This window comes from Leptodactylus fuscus, chromosome 6 (genome assembly GCF_031893055.1).
Source record: "Leptodactylus fuscus isolate aLepFus1 chromosome 6, aLepFus1.hap2, whole genome shotgun sequence".
Taxonomy (NCBI): Eukaryota; Metazoa; Chordata; class Amphibia; order Anura; family Leptodactylidae; genus Leptodactylus; species Leptodactylus fuscus.
Window position 1 is genome coordinate 76,130,187 of NC_134270.1, and position 14,176 is coordinate 76,144,362.

The 14,176-nt window shown below is 45.3% G+C and overlaps 1 long non-coding RNA gene across 1 annotated transcript in view; it reads left to right on the forward strand.

Moving 5' to 3' along the window:
• Positions 1–14,176, forward strand: part of LOC142210868 (uncharacterized) — an 892,280-nt gene that overhangs the window by 729,779 nt on the left and 148,325 nt on the right. The window lies entirely within an intron of this gene.

Sequence of the window (14,176 nt, forward strand, 5' to 3'; positions counted from 1 at the left end):
TAAAATACAGGAACAATGGGATAGGCATAAATTTGTTAAAAATTAAATAGGCAGAACCAACAGGTAAGTTTTCACGTCCAAATATAATTGTTCACACTAGATTCATTAGAAAATCTACATATATCTACATTATACAGTAATTTATGTGGCTACAATTTCACAAGAGAATTATATATTTGGATTCTTTTAAAGGGATTCTACCACTAAAACACATTTTTTTTCTAGCTAACACGTCGGAATAGCCTTTAGAAAGGCTATTCGTCTCCTACCTTTAGAAGTGCTCTCCGCCGCGCCGTTCGTTCAAAATACCGGTTTGTACCGGTATGCTAATGAGTTCTCTTGCAGCGATGGGGACATCCCCCATCGCAGGAGCAGCGATGGGGGCGTCCCCATTGCAGCTTGAAAACTGACCGCAGCACCGCCTCTATGGTCTTGCGTATCCTCCCCTTGCTTCTTCAGCGTCCTGTCGGACGCCTGCGCAGTACGCTCTGTTCGGCGAAGATTGCCGAACGTACTGCGCGTGTGCGAAATTGCGGTCCCAGCCATAGTACGGGCACTGCAATGTCGCGCATGCGCAGTACGTTCGGCAATCTTCGCTGAACAGAGCGTACTGCGCAGGCGTCAGACAGGACGCTGAAGAAGCAAGGGGAGGATACGCAAGACCATAGAGGCGGCGCTGCGGTCGGTTTTCGAGCTGCAATGGGGACGCCCCCATCGCTGCTCCTGCGTTGGGGGACGCCCCCATCGCTGCAAGAGAACTCATTAGCATACCGGTACAAACCGGTATTTTGAACGAACGGCATGGCGGAGAGCACTTCTAAAGGTAGGAGACGAATAGCCTTTCTAAAGGCTATTCTGACGTGTTAGCTAGAAAAAAATGTGTTTTAGTGGTAGAATCCCTTTAAGCAGTGCTTCTCAAAATGTAAGGCTGACATCACTGGCTGGTGAGGCACAGGTCCTTTCCTGTGTCAGCTTTAACAGAAACTCCACTGACAATACCAGTCTTGCATTATCAGTGCAGTCTCTGTAGCAAAAAAGGCTGACGGATCCATGGTGACATCTTCATCAAGAGTTCATAGGTCCTTCACCCGGGATCAGTTCAGCCTAAGTCTTTAGGCTGAATCCTCTCATCTGGAGGCAGAGGCATTGAAGTCTAATACTGGAGGAAGAAGGCTCTTCACTTACCTCCTCTCTCTGTTGTGGGCATTCTCCTGGCAGTGCAGGAAGCGTGGAACTAGGAAAAGATTTGCTGCAAGCTTGGAAGGTTTTACTTGGGGAGAAGTCTACTGCCAATGAGCTAGAGCTGGAAAGGAGGAGACTGCACCTGCCATTAGCAGAGGGGAAAGTTAGGGGCAATGCCGCTTAGTTGATGTTGTGATATGGTGTTTGGCACATCTGCCTAGGTGTTTTGTCCTGCACAGCAGAATTTGTTTGGCAGTGGTCCTGTGAGACATTGCACACAAACTAATAGGGCCCGAGTGTTCTCTGTGCAGTGTCTGCACGGAACATGCGGAGAGAAAAGTACATCAAGAACTACTTTCCTCTCCGCATGATTTGTGCGGATACCGTGCGGAAAACACACGGACCCCATTATAGTCTATGGCAGGGGTCTCAAACTTGCAGCCCTCAGGACAATAGTTTGCGGCCCCCACCTTAATACATAGCTCCCAACCGTCCCGCATTTAGTGGGAAAGTCCCGCTTTTATACTCCTATCCCGCGCAGCTCCCTGCATGTCCCTCTATGTCCCGTTAGTGTTGTACTTAAACTTTCCTCTGATCACTTCCGCTCTTATAACAGCAATAAAAGGGATGGGTGATCGGTGGAAAGCTTGTACTACTGTAAACTGAAGGACCTGTGTGTGACGTGAGATGTCACATGGCTAGGGAGGCGTGTCTTAGTGTTCCAGCTGGAAGATGAAGGGATGTGCCATCTAAAGGTACTGAGAGGGGAGGGAATATGAGATGCAGGGTGGAGAGTGTGTGTCTGTTTCTGTGTGTGTGTGTTTGTCTGTGTGTCTCTCAGTAACCTAAGGGCAGAGATGGAAGGGGAACATTATACTGGGGGCAGAAATGGAGGGGGGGGGACACGAAACTAGGGGCAGAGATGGGGGGGGACATGAAACTGGGGCAGATGGAGGGGGAATATGAAACTGGGGAGAAATGGTGGGGTGAGATGAAACTGGGGGTAGATGAAGGGGGCACTTAAACTGGGGACAACTGGAGGGGGCATTAAACCATGGGAATAGCTGTAGAGGGACCTGTCTGCCTCTAGTTTCCACCAGTTTAATGTCACCGTCCAACTACCCCTACATTTTAATGTCTGCTTCTAGCTGCCCGAGTGTAATGTCCCCCTCTAGTTGCCCCCAGTTTAATGTTCCACTTCAGCTGACATTAATTTATTGCCTGGGGCACGAGAAGAGGGGCTTAATACTGTGAGGCAGTTGGAAGGGAACATTATAATGTGGGGACACACAATGTACGGGTGACTGTAGGAGGATTATACTGTGTGGGGGCACATGAAAAATTAATGAGAATGGGCGGAGTCAATACAAAAATGGGTGGAGATGCACCCGCTATGCAGCGCGCATAGCTTGTGGAAAACCTGATGCGGCCCAGCCTCACCCAGACTCTACCTCCAGTGGCCCCCGGGTAAATTGAGTTAGAGACCCCTGGTCTATGGGGTCCGTGTGCTTTCATTGCTCATCGCTTGTCAATGCATTCAATATTCCATTCAGGGGGTCCCCAAACGGACTCCCCAAACGGAACATCGAACGTAGATGTGAACCAGGCCTAAGACAAACTTCACTGTGAAATTGTGATGTCAACCAGAATCCAAGGATTACAAACTTTATTAAATTTTGTTATGCAGTTTCTACGTAAATATAGGAATCTTTCATAAGGGATAATGGCATTCATAAGTTTCATCAAGGTTGTACATCTCAATGGACGCTGGTACTGCCAATGAAGGGCTATCGCTTTCCTTGCCATAAGCAGAGTTTCACATAGCATGAATCTGGTGTAATGCATCTTTTGCTCCTCATACAATAGGCCTAAAAGACATATTTTGGAAGGTACAAAGGACCGGTCCTTCCAGAACTACAGAAAGAACATTGGTGATTTCCTTCCAAAAGTCTTGGACGATGGGGCATGACCAGATCGTATGGTAAAAGTCCACTGTGAAGAATATGCATCTATAGCATTGAGGCAAGGGAGCACAGCCCATTTTGTATAGATGCAGAGAAGTATGGTAATTTTGATGAGGTTGTTGCCGACAGCCGGTGAAACCTACAGGTAAGATTCCTGGAGGTCAAATATGGATGCTGAATTGAGAGTCGGGATAAGGAGCTTCCATGGCTGTTTTTGTATGGATAAGGTGAGAGTATAGCAATGAAATAAGGTCTGTGAGGGGGAAGAATTGAGTCTGGAGAGAGTGTTTTAGTTGGAGATATCTATAAAATGCACAGAGTGGGATTTGAAATTCAGATTGAAGTTGGTTGAATGGAAGTAGCATTCCATCGGAATATGTCTCGTAGAGTATCAATTCCAATTTGCATCCAGTACCTTACATCTGGGAATTGGAACGACTGGTATGTCTCTGCTGGTATGTGTGTAAATTGATCTAAAAGCTCAGCTGCCGACCGCACCCTCTAGACCACTCTGTGGATAGGAAACAAGCGAGATTTCACCTTGGGTCGGCTGTTCCATTAGAGGCCAAAGTCATGGAAGGCTCTCCTAATCCATAAGGTGCCACTCCAGGAAGAGCCATGATACTTTAGGCGACCAGTCATATAATACACGTAGATGGTGACATTCCTGCTGACAATTTCAGTCGCTGTATTTTAAAATTACAACTGTTTAATATCATTATTATGGCAAAGAAACATGTGTCTAACTAGAGGGGTGTTCTCATCTGACATTAGCATTGCCAACCTGGGTTTTTAACCCTTTCTTCCTTGTAGAACTTAAATAAATGTTAAGTTTTATGAGCGAGTAATCTTATTCCTGTTTATACTATTTGTTAGTTACAAGTGAGTTTCTTTTTTTTTGCCTTTGGGTATTTCTTATTTACCCTATATTCCATTAGGGTCTTTGGCTTTTTCTGTATCCTCTTGTGGGCATTATGCATGGTATCAGGCTGTTCCTCTTATTGGACAGTGTCACACCACGGAAAGTTCATGCCCAGTTTAGAGCAGAGGTCTAGGACTGCCCACTTGTCAATGTATTCTTATATTAGCATAACAAAGGGTTCATACACTTCTAAATAGTGATATGCACAGCAGATAAATGAAGGAGCACATGAAGAAAAGAAACGTGGTTACAGAAACAGGTGAACAAGAGGTACAATGGCAATGAGGTATTTCTCATTTGGTGGTGAACGTTCATCTGTTATTTCTCCTGAAAATGTATGAATAATTTGACAACTTGGTGCTGTTCCCCTTGCCAATAGGATGGGACAGCACACTCTGACACGAGTAGGTATGGACATGGGATGTTGGAAAGAGTCCAACGGCAGTAAATGAATTATAAACCTAATCCCTGGATGCATAGAGGGAATTCTACAGTTTCCAAATATGACTCTGTTATTCAGCATATAAATGCTATTTTACTCATATGCAAATAAAAAGTTATCTGGGGGTGTTTCTTAGCTTGTCTGGGCTTTTGGTCTTAACTCTAGATCCAGGCAAAGCACTTTACTCCTCATTTGCAAATGAATAAAGAGGAGTAGAGTCTCTAAAGCTAAATAACAGAAGTAGATTTGGAAACTGTAGAATCACATTTACAAGGTACTGGGATTAGGTATAAACAATTTTCTACTGACAGATCCCATTTAACACACAGTTTTCATTTTTTATAATATGCAGAATGAATAACAGAACAGCACAACACAGAGTTCTAAAAACTACAAATATTTCGTCCAATATAGGAGTGGATATACCCCTGTACAGGTTGTGCTGTTGCACAGGGGCCCTATCACCTTAACAGTAGTTTTCAGTGATTATTAGATTTTGAGTAATGAAATTCATGGTTAATGATCAATGGTAGTGGATTGTAAGAGAAATGTGATGGAGGTGCTCTATGCTAAGTTACTGCAAAACAAGGGGCCCATAACTGTTCTTGCACTGGGACAGACCACTGAGGTCCTGACAATTGACCACGAAAGCACGTGTCACCGGGATATTGGGAAACCACTATAAATTGTCATATCTGGTTGATTTGGAATTTCTCATTCTGTGGCACGTCAGCAGTCCAGAGGTCACCAGGTTATTGGAATTATATATATCCCTGAAATTAGCTTAATGTCACTTCTGATAAGACAGATAAATGAACATGGGATTTTCCCATTGCATAGGTGCAGATGTCATTACTACACACTTACTCATTGCACATATATCCAATCTTAGTGCCAAGGAATGATCTAGTGTTTATGATCTAGGGTGTAACTTGAAGACGGCAGCAGGAAAACTTTGCATAGTTGTCCTAGAAACACTTCCTTGAGATACTCTGCCCTCTAGAATTACACAGTAATAAATTATTACCATGAGACTCCACTGTAGACAGCACCAAATGTCAGGTTGCAGATTAATAATGAGGTGTGAATTCTGTCTATGACAGAGACTTGGGGAGATAATCTGACCTTTTAGCCCTAGAGTCTTCTAAAAAAAATAGAAAATTTTGATTTTAATCCAAAAAGAGTAGAGGATTTCTGAAGGTTATGCTTAAAGTGGACCTCTCAACACCTCCACCAACTGAAGCTTATGTCTTCTTTTTTTGGACTTGTATGAAGTAGACATTTCTAGGCAGGTTAGGGGAGTTTCCAGAGGTTGGAATTAAATGCCCCAATTTAGAGGTATCCATAAAGAATATTGATCCCATATCCCATATCATGGCTGAACCCTTACAATGAACTGCTCAAGAAAAATAATGGTAGTTGTCTCCATGTGGATTCGACCAAGGGCTTTTCTCTTCTCCATGATGACCTTTCTTTCTGCAAAACAAGTCTGATGACACTACAGGAATGTCACTGGTCTGGATTTGTGCATACAAGAAATTCCAAGAAAAGGTCTAAAAATTGCAAGTTTGTATAACGTCTGCAGAGCTAGTATTGTTTGCACATGACGCCAAGCAAACAGAACACTGACGCATACAAAACCGTACATGACATATTTTGTGTTCTGGAATACATAAACTACTAATACATAAGAATCTAGACCCTGTATTGTCTTCGATAAGCAAGCCGGACACGTTCCGCCACAAAGCCTTCCAAGGCAGTGTGCTTGTGCCAGTTACTATACGAGTAATCCAACATATTGTGAGAAGGTGACAGGAAGAGTGCTGGAGTCCAGATACTGTATATCAGCCCCAGGTTTCTGAGACATTTGTGGTCCAGGGCGGATCTGGAGTAGGCCTCAGCCCAGGTGTGAGTCCTTGGCTCATTACTGGGCCAGAAAAGGCTGCAGATCCTGCATTGCAGTGCAGTTCCATTGGGTGAAAGGAGATGTATGGTTCTGTCCTGTAACCCTGAGTCCAGAGAAACAATATTGCACTTGTTTTGTTTGTGCGGCTGGAAGTAAGCCACACATATAGTTAGGTTATCAGTTCTACTTAGTCAGTCACTCAGACGAGCAGGTTTTTATTTTATTTTTGCCTGAAGTTAAGGCTGTATTTTGTTTTGCTCATTTTGTGCCTGAAGTCAAGGTTTATTTTCCTGTTTTTTCTGAATAAACTGGTTTGCTGCATATTTTGTGTCCCTGTCTTGACTGTTTGAGTCTGCACCACTGATTCTCGAGCTAACTTTCCCACAATATATACTATTAAAAATAAAAATTACCCCCCCCCAAAAAAAAAAAAAACAAAAAAAAAACAAGCTGGTGTTATCAATTGTAATAAAAATTGGTGGTCCAGGTTAAGCTTTTATATAGTCACCTGTCCCCGATGCCGTCCAGCCCAGTTCAGTCCTTATTTTCTTCTGGCGGAAGTCTCACTGCACACACCCGCACTTGAGCAGCCTAAGCTGAACACATCACAAGCTGTGACATCCCCAAGTCCCTTCCTTAGGCCACTGATTGTCCTCAGCAGTCACGTGACTGCTGAAACCAATCAGTGGCCTCAGCGGAATTAACCTGGGACATCACAGCCAGCAAGGACAAGCAGCAGGACACCGAAGCATCAGTAATAAGTGAATGGGGGTTTTTTTCACCTCCGGCTTAATTAACAAATAAAATTTTAGCCTGGACAACCTCTTTAATGCACCAGAAAACAGATAAACTGCAACACCAAACATAGCCAATGGATGAAAGTGGTGCTTTTTAATTTTAATATCATACAAGGCCTTTACAACTTTGTCTATTACAGCCCAGGAACTATAATGCTGAGCAGTAAACAAATGATCAATAGAGATGAGCGAACACTAAAATGTTCAAGGTTCGATTCGAACAGCCGCTCACTGTTCGAGTGGGTTTCGAACCCCATTATAGTCTATGGGGAACATATACTCGTTAAGGGGGAAACCCAAATCCGTGTCTGGAGGGTCACCAAGTCCACTATGACACCCCAGGAAATGATACCAACACCCTGGAATGACACTGGGACAGCAGGGGAAGCATGTCTGGGGGCATAAAAGTCACTTTATTTCATGGAAATCCCTGTCAGCTTGCGCTTTTCGCAAGCTAACTTTTCCCCATAGGAATGCATTGGACAGCACTGATTGGCCAGAGTACGGAATTCGACCAATCAGCGCTGGCTCTGCTGGAGGAGGCGGAGTCTAAGATCGCTCCACACCAGTCTCCATTCAGGTCCGACCTTAGACTCCGCCTCCTCCAGCAGAGCCAGCGCTGATTGGCCGAAGGCTGGCCAATGCATTCCTATGGGTATGCACAGACTTAGCAGTGCTGAGCCAGTTCTGCTCAACTACACCGTGTGCCGGTCAGCCCATCTGATATAGCAGAGCCAAGTGTGCACACTCGGCTCTGCTACATCAGATGTAGCAGAGCTGAGGGTGCACTGGAACCCTTATGCACACTCGGCTCTGCTACATCTGATGGGCTGACCGGCACACGGTGTAGTTGAGCAGAACTGGCTCAGCACTGCTAAGTCTGTGCATACCCATAGGAATGCATTGGCCAGCCTTTGGCCAATCAGCGCTGGCTCTGCCGGAGGAGGCGGAGTCTAAGGTCGGACCTGAATGGAGACTGGTGTGGAGCGATCTTAGACTCCGCCTCCTCCAGCAGAGCCAGTGCTGATTGGTCGAATTCCGTACTCTGGCCAATCAGCGCTGTCCAATGCATTCCTATGGGAAAAATTTTGTCACAAAAATCACAATTACACACCCGATAGAGCCCCAAAAAGTTATTTTTAATAACATTCCTACCTAAATAAAGGTTATCCCTAGCTATCCCTGCCTGTACAGCTATCCCTGTCTCTTAGTCACAAAGTTCACATTCTCATATGACCCGGATTTGAAATCCACTATTCGTCTAAAATGGAGGTCACCTGATTTCGGCAGCCAATGACTTTTTCCAGTGTGTCGTAGTTCCTGTCCCACCTCCCCTGCGCTGTTATTGGTGCAAAAAAAGCGCCAGGGAAGGTGGGAGGGGAATCAAATTTTTTGGGAGTTTGCCACGTGATGTTCGATTCGAATCGAACAGCCTGATATCCGATCGAACATGTGTTCGATAGAACACTGTTCGCTCATCTCTACTGATCAACATTAGATCATATTTTTAAGCACACATTTTAAAACAATTTTTGGTGATTTTATTTTTTTCATTTATTATATTTAAAAAAAAATACATAAATAAGAATCTTGCATTTCCAACTCTTGCCACTAAGTCTAAAATAGTTTGTGATTTCCTGTCTCCTGGAGAAGAACAATGGGCCATAGACAATGAGGCAATGAGTTTCTAGGAATCTGTGAAATCACCTTCTGTGACTAATGGACTCTATGTCTTATCTACATATACATGATATCTGTATCATCAATGTCCTGATAAGTGAGGAGACCACTGTAAAGAAATCTACAGATAACAGGAAGTCTCGGCATAACTGCAGGTTTTTTAGTTATTTTTAGATAATAATATGGAAAATGTTTAAAAACCTCCCAAAATCATTTAAAAATATGTTTAAAACAAAACTTGATAAAATAAAAAAACATTCTGGCACCCTATTCTTTTATTACAGAGTGCAGGAAGGACTCTGGATCTGTGAAGTTCAGCCTTTAAGATAGACTGACCAATCACTTAGAAGTCTGAGTTAGAAACTAATGATTTCAGCACTAACTAAATGGTGCTCAATAATAAATCCGAGGATCAATATTGTCTCCCTGATATATCAGTAAAAAGTGACAGCACAGGGGTGGCATCTGTCAGCAATCCTTGTTTTCCACTGAACTATTTTAAGGAGTTAGAAAGCCTGTATTGTGTATTATTATAGCCTGTTTATAATCTAGTAACATCTACTAACACTACTACTTAGGCTGGTTGCAGACAACCATGGGCCATGTTCAGTGTGCAAGCAATGTATTTCACAGATAGTGCACTGATTTATTTCAATGGAACCGTACACATGGCCGTTAACTTCAGGGTCCCGTGTGTAGGCCGACAGTCCGGGCCACAAAATATAAAACAGGTCCTATACCTCTACTATTTGGCGGCCCCTTGTCCCTCTGTAGCCCTTCCTGCCAAAATTAACTGAATAGTGATTTATCATGTTGCGAGTTCCAGAATGACTGCGACTCTACTGCCCCCTACTCACTGAATCATATATAGCACACGTGGCAAGTATGGTACATTACAGCCGCAGTCACTCTGTAAGAAATCACTATAATGCTAAGGCTTAGTTCACACGGGTGCAAATTAGCGTATTTTGGTCGAGATTGTGACGCGGGAAGCCGTGTCAAAATCAAGACCAAAATACGCCTGCCGCGACTGTCATTCGCAGCTTCCCTCTCCGGAGTAGGCCCAAAATGAATGGGCCCAGTCCGATGGGTGCTGCCACGAGGCGGACGTCACGGCTCAATGAGCTGCGGAATCTGCCTGACAAAAGGGCAACTTGCTTCTTTTTTCCCCGTGAGCGGCAACATGCTGCTCACGGAAAAAAGATCGTGAATGGTCTCCATAGACCACCACTGTGAGAGGCGGATTATGACGTGGATTCCATGCCATAATCCGCCCCCTCTGTGCCCGTGTGAACTGCAGACACGCGGCGATTTCCGAAACCAGCGTGGTTTTAGAAATCGCAGAATGTCAATTATACTTATGGAAATGCCTGCGGTTTCCCAATAGGTATAATTGAAACAGAAGGTTCACAGAGAAAACCTCTACAAACTTTCTGCCTAAAGCGCTGCATGATTACCTGCGTTACGGCCATGGTTTTTCCCGTAACGCATTTTTGCTGCGGGACGCCATGTGGGGCCTTAGTCTTAGGTGGACTTGTCAGAACAGCAGTAAGCATAGAGTCAGAGCCTGGGGGTTTCTAAATATCTCTCACTGAATAGGTTGTACGGGTTTCCCAGAAACTCCAACTCTCATAACATTTACGAGAAGTCTGTATCTCAAGTGCCGCTGTTTCATGACTTGCACAATAGTTCACATTATGATATCAGATACATCAACATGCTCAGGATTTTCCACTGGTTCCATCAGATTGCCGACAGGTACAAATACAGCTTAATATACAAATGGGAGATAACAAAACAGGTATTTACTACAATGCAAATCCTGGTAACGTAATACAAGGAAAAGCAGGAAGAGCTCGCCAGGTATAATAAAGCTAATGCCAAGCCTGGAGACGGAAATAATACAAGCCTATTGTGACATCCTATAATATGCTTGTAACAGGATGTGATAGAAGCTATGAATCGCACTGTACATGTGCCACCCACGCTCTTGTTTGCAATTTTACAAGCAATAAAGAAGAGTTCACACAAGGTAGAAAACCGTCTACCTGTTATTTATTTCCCTCTGTGTTATCTTTACACCTGCCTTTCACCTACACTAAATGAAGATACAGCTGTGGTTAGTCTAATGCTTGTAAGTCATGCTTTGTCCCATCAGAGGCTTAAGACTGTTATCCCCCATGCTTTACACTGAAGTCTTCAGTAACGATAGGTTCACACTAGTGTTTGAGTCTCCGTTCGAGTCGTCTACATTCCGCTTAAAATCAGCAGAGAGAAAAGTTCTGCAAGGAGAGCTTTTCTCGCCACCATTTTTCGTCAGAAACCAGGCAGACCCCTTTTATAGTCTACATATAGTTTCTACATGTAACCACATTATAAGCGGATAGGGCTTCCGTCTTTTGGTTCCCCATGCGGGCTCGAAAGTCGGAGACCTGAATGCTAGTGTGAACCTAGCTTAAAGAGGACCTTTCATGGTTTGTAGCACAGGCGGTTTTATATACTGCTGGAAAGCTGACACTGTTGGCTTTCCCGATCTGTGCCCCGGGTGAAGAGCTATCAGTCCCGGTACCGTAGCTCTTTACAGTCAGAAGGGCGTTCCTGACAGTCAGTCAGGTACGTCCTTCTCCGCAGCAGCACCTATAGTGCTGTACAGTGTGAGTGGAGAGGAACGTCCCCTTCCCTACTGATAGTATTTGTCTCCCTGCCAGGGCCGGCGTCAGCGCACGGCATAGTCAGGCAAGTGCCGGCCCAGCACTTGCCTGTCCCGATTTCAGCTCATCGGCGTCCGACGGACGCCGATGAGCTGAATACATAGGCGATTAAAGCAGGAGCTGTGAGCTCAGCTCCTGCTTTAAAGCTGCGGCCCGGCTTGCGTGTGTAGGCGCGATGACGTCATCACATCGCGCCTACACACGCAAGCCGGGCCGCAGCTTTAAAGCAGGAGCTGAACTCACAGCTCCTGCTTTAATCGCCTATGTGAATGGAGTGAGAGAGTGGAGAGAGGAGCGTCGGGGAAGCGATGGAAGGTGAGTGTGTTTGTTTTGTATTAAATATTAAGGCGGAACATAATGAAGGGGGCCCATGAAACTGGGGGGCAAATAAAGGGGAGGGGGGGAACGGCATGACACTGGGGAAGATGAAGGGGGTGGGGAGAGAACGGCATGAAACTGGGGACAGAGATGGAGGGGGCCCAATGAAACTGGGGGGGGGGGCAAATGAAGGGGAGGGGGGAACCTTATGACACTGGGGCAGATGAAGGAGGGTGGAACAGCTTGACACTGGGGCAGAGACGGGGACATGAAACTGGGCAGATGAAGGGGGAGAACGTGATGAAACTGGGGACAGAGATGGAGGGGGGGACATGAAACTGGGGGAAGAGGAAGGGTGTATATGAAACTGGGGGAGAGATGGAGGGGGGCATATAATTTACGGGTGACTGTAGGAGGATTATACTGTGTGGGAGCACATGATAAATGAATGAGAATGGGTGGAGTCAACATAAAAGTGGGTGGAGCCAAATTTGCTGCGGGCTCTGCGCGCCGCACATTTTACCGCTCTTTCTACTCTTTAAAAATTGGGAGGTATGGCCTTGGTGACACCACACTCCTGCGTGACGTCACTCGCTTCATCTGCGACGCACAGTGTCTCGACTCTCCCGCCTCCTTTACAAGGGGGCCCACTGAGGCTCTGTCGCCCAAGGGCCCATAAAAACCTGGAGCCGGCCCTGCTCCCCGCTCACACTTTACAGCGCTATAGGTGCTGCTGTGGAGAAGGAAGTTCCTGACAGACTGTCAGGAACGCCCTTCTGACTGTGAAGAGTTACGGTACCGGGACCGATAGCTCTTTACCCGGGCACAGATCATGAAAGCCAACAGTGAATTCAGCACACTGTCGGCTTTCCAGCAGTATATAGAACTCCCTGTGCCCAAACCCATGAAAGGTCCTCTTTAAGTTCACATGGAGGAATTCAGAGCCAATTTTGATACCACTTCACATTCATTTCAATGGGAATCAGAGGCAGTTTTTTCTGCTAACATATATTATCAGATATACCAGCAAGCCCTAGGACAGGGACTTTTTATATGCTTCCAAAACTGCACAAACCTGGGAACCCAGGGAGACCGATCATCTCATGTGTTGGGACTCTCACTGAACAAATCTCTGGATGGGTGGAGGGTGCTCTGAAACCCCTAGTGAAGGATACAGCCAGCTACCTACAGGATACTACAGACCTATTAAACAAACTATCCACTATAGGTCCCCTTCCAGATGGAACCATCCTGGCCACCATGGATGTAGAATCCCTGTACTCCAACATCCCACACCAGGACGGTATAAATGCCTGCCAGTTTTTCCTGGAAAAGCGAGGTATGAACGCTGAATCGGTGGTGAAACTGACAAAATTCATCCTCACTCACAATTCTCCTTTGGTGACTGCATCTATTTACAACGGACCGGCACCGCAATGGGGAGCAAAATGGCACCACAGTACGCTAATCTCTTCATGGCCAAGCTGGAGAGTGACTTCCTCTCCACCTGCACCATTAGGCCTCGGGCCTACTATCGCTTCATTGATGATATCCTAATCATTTGGACTGGGTCTGAGGAACAGCTGAAAACCTTCCATGAACAGTTCAACCAGTTCCATCCCACCATCAACCTGACGCTCAATCACTCCTTCTCCGAAATAAACTTCCTGGATGCAGTCATCAAGATACAGGACAACAAAATTGAGACATCGCTGTATCGGAAACCAATTGACCGCCCTACGTACCTAAGATGGGATAGTTTTCATCCTAAACACATAAAGAACTCCATTGTATACAGCCAGGCCATCAGATACCATCGCATATGTTCAAACCCTGCAGATAGGGACGAACACCTTGGGGGCCTCAAAAACACATTCTTGAGGCAGGGTTACCATCCAAGAACAGTTGATAACCAAATCACCAGAGCCACCAGGATACCAAGATCGGAGTTATTAAAATACAATACCAAACAGGAGAACACTCGGGTACCCCTGGTTGTCACATACAACCCCCACCTGGAGATGCTGAGAGGAATCACACGCAAATTACATCCACTACTGCAAAAAGACAATCGTCTAAAATCCATATTTTCTGACCCCCCTCTCCTATGCTACAGACAGCCACCAAACCTTAGGAATATGATTATTAGCAGCTCTCTGTCACCTCCAACTAACAAAGGAACATTCCCATGTGGACAGAAGAGGTGCAAAACCTGCCCCCACATACTGACCACTGACAAGATAGAGATACCAAA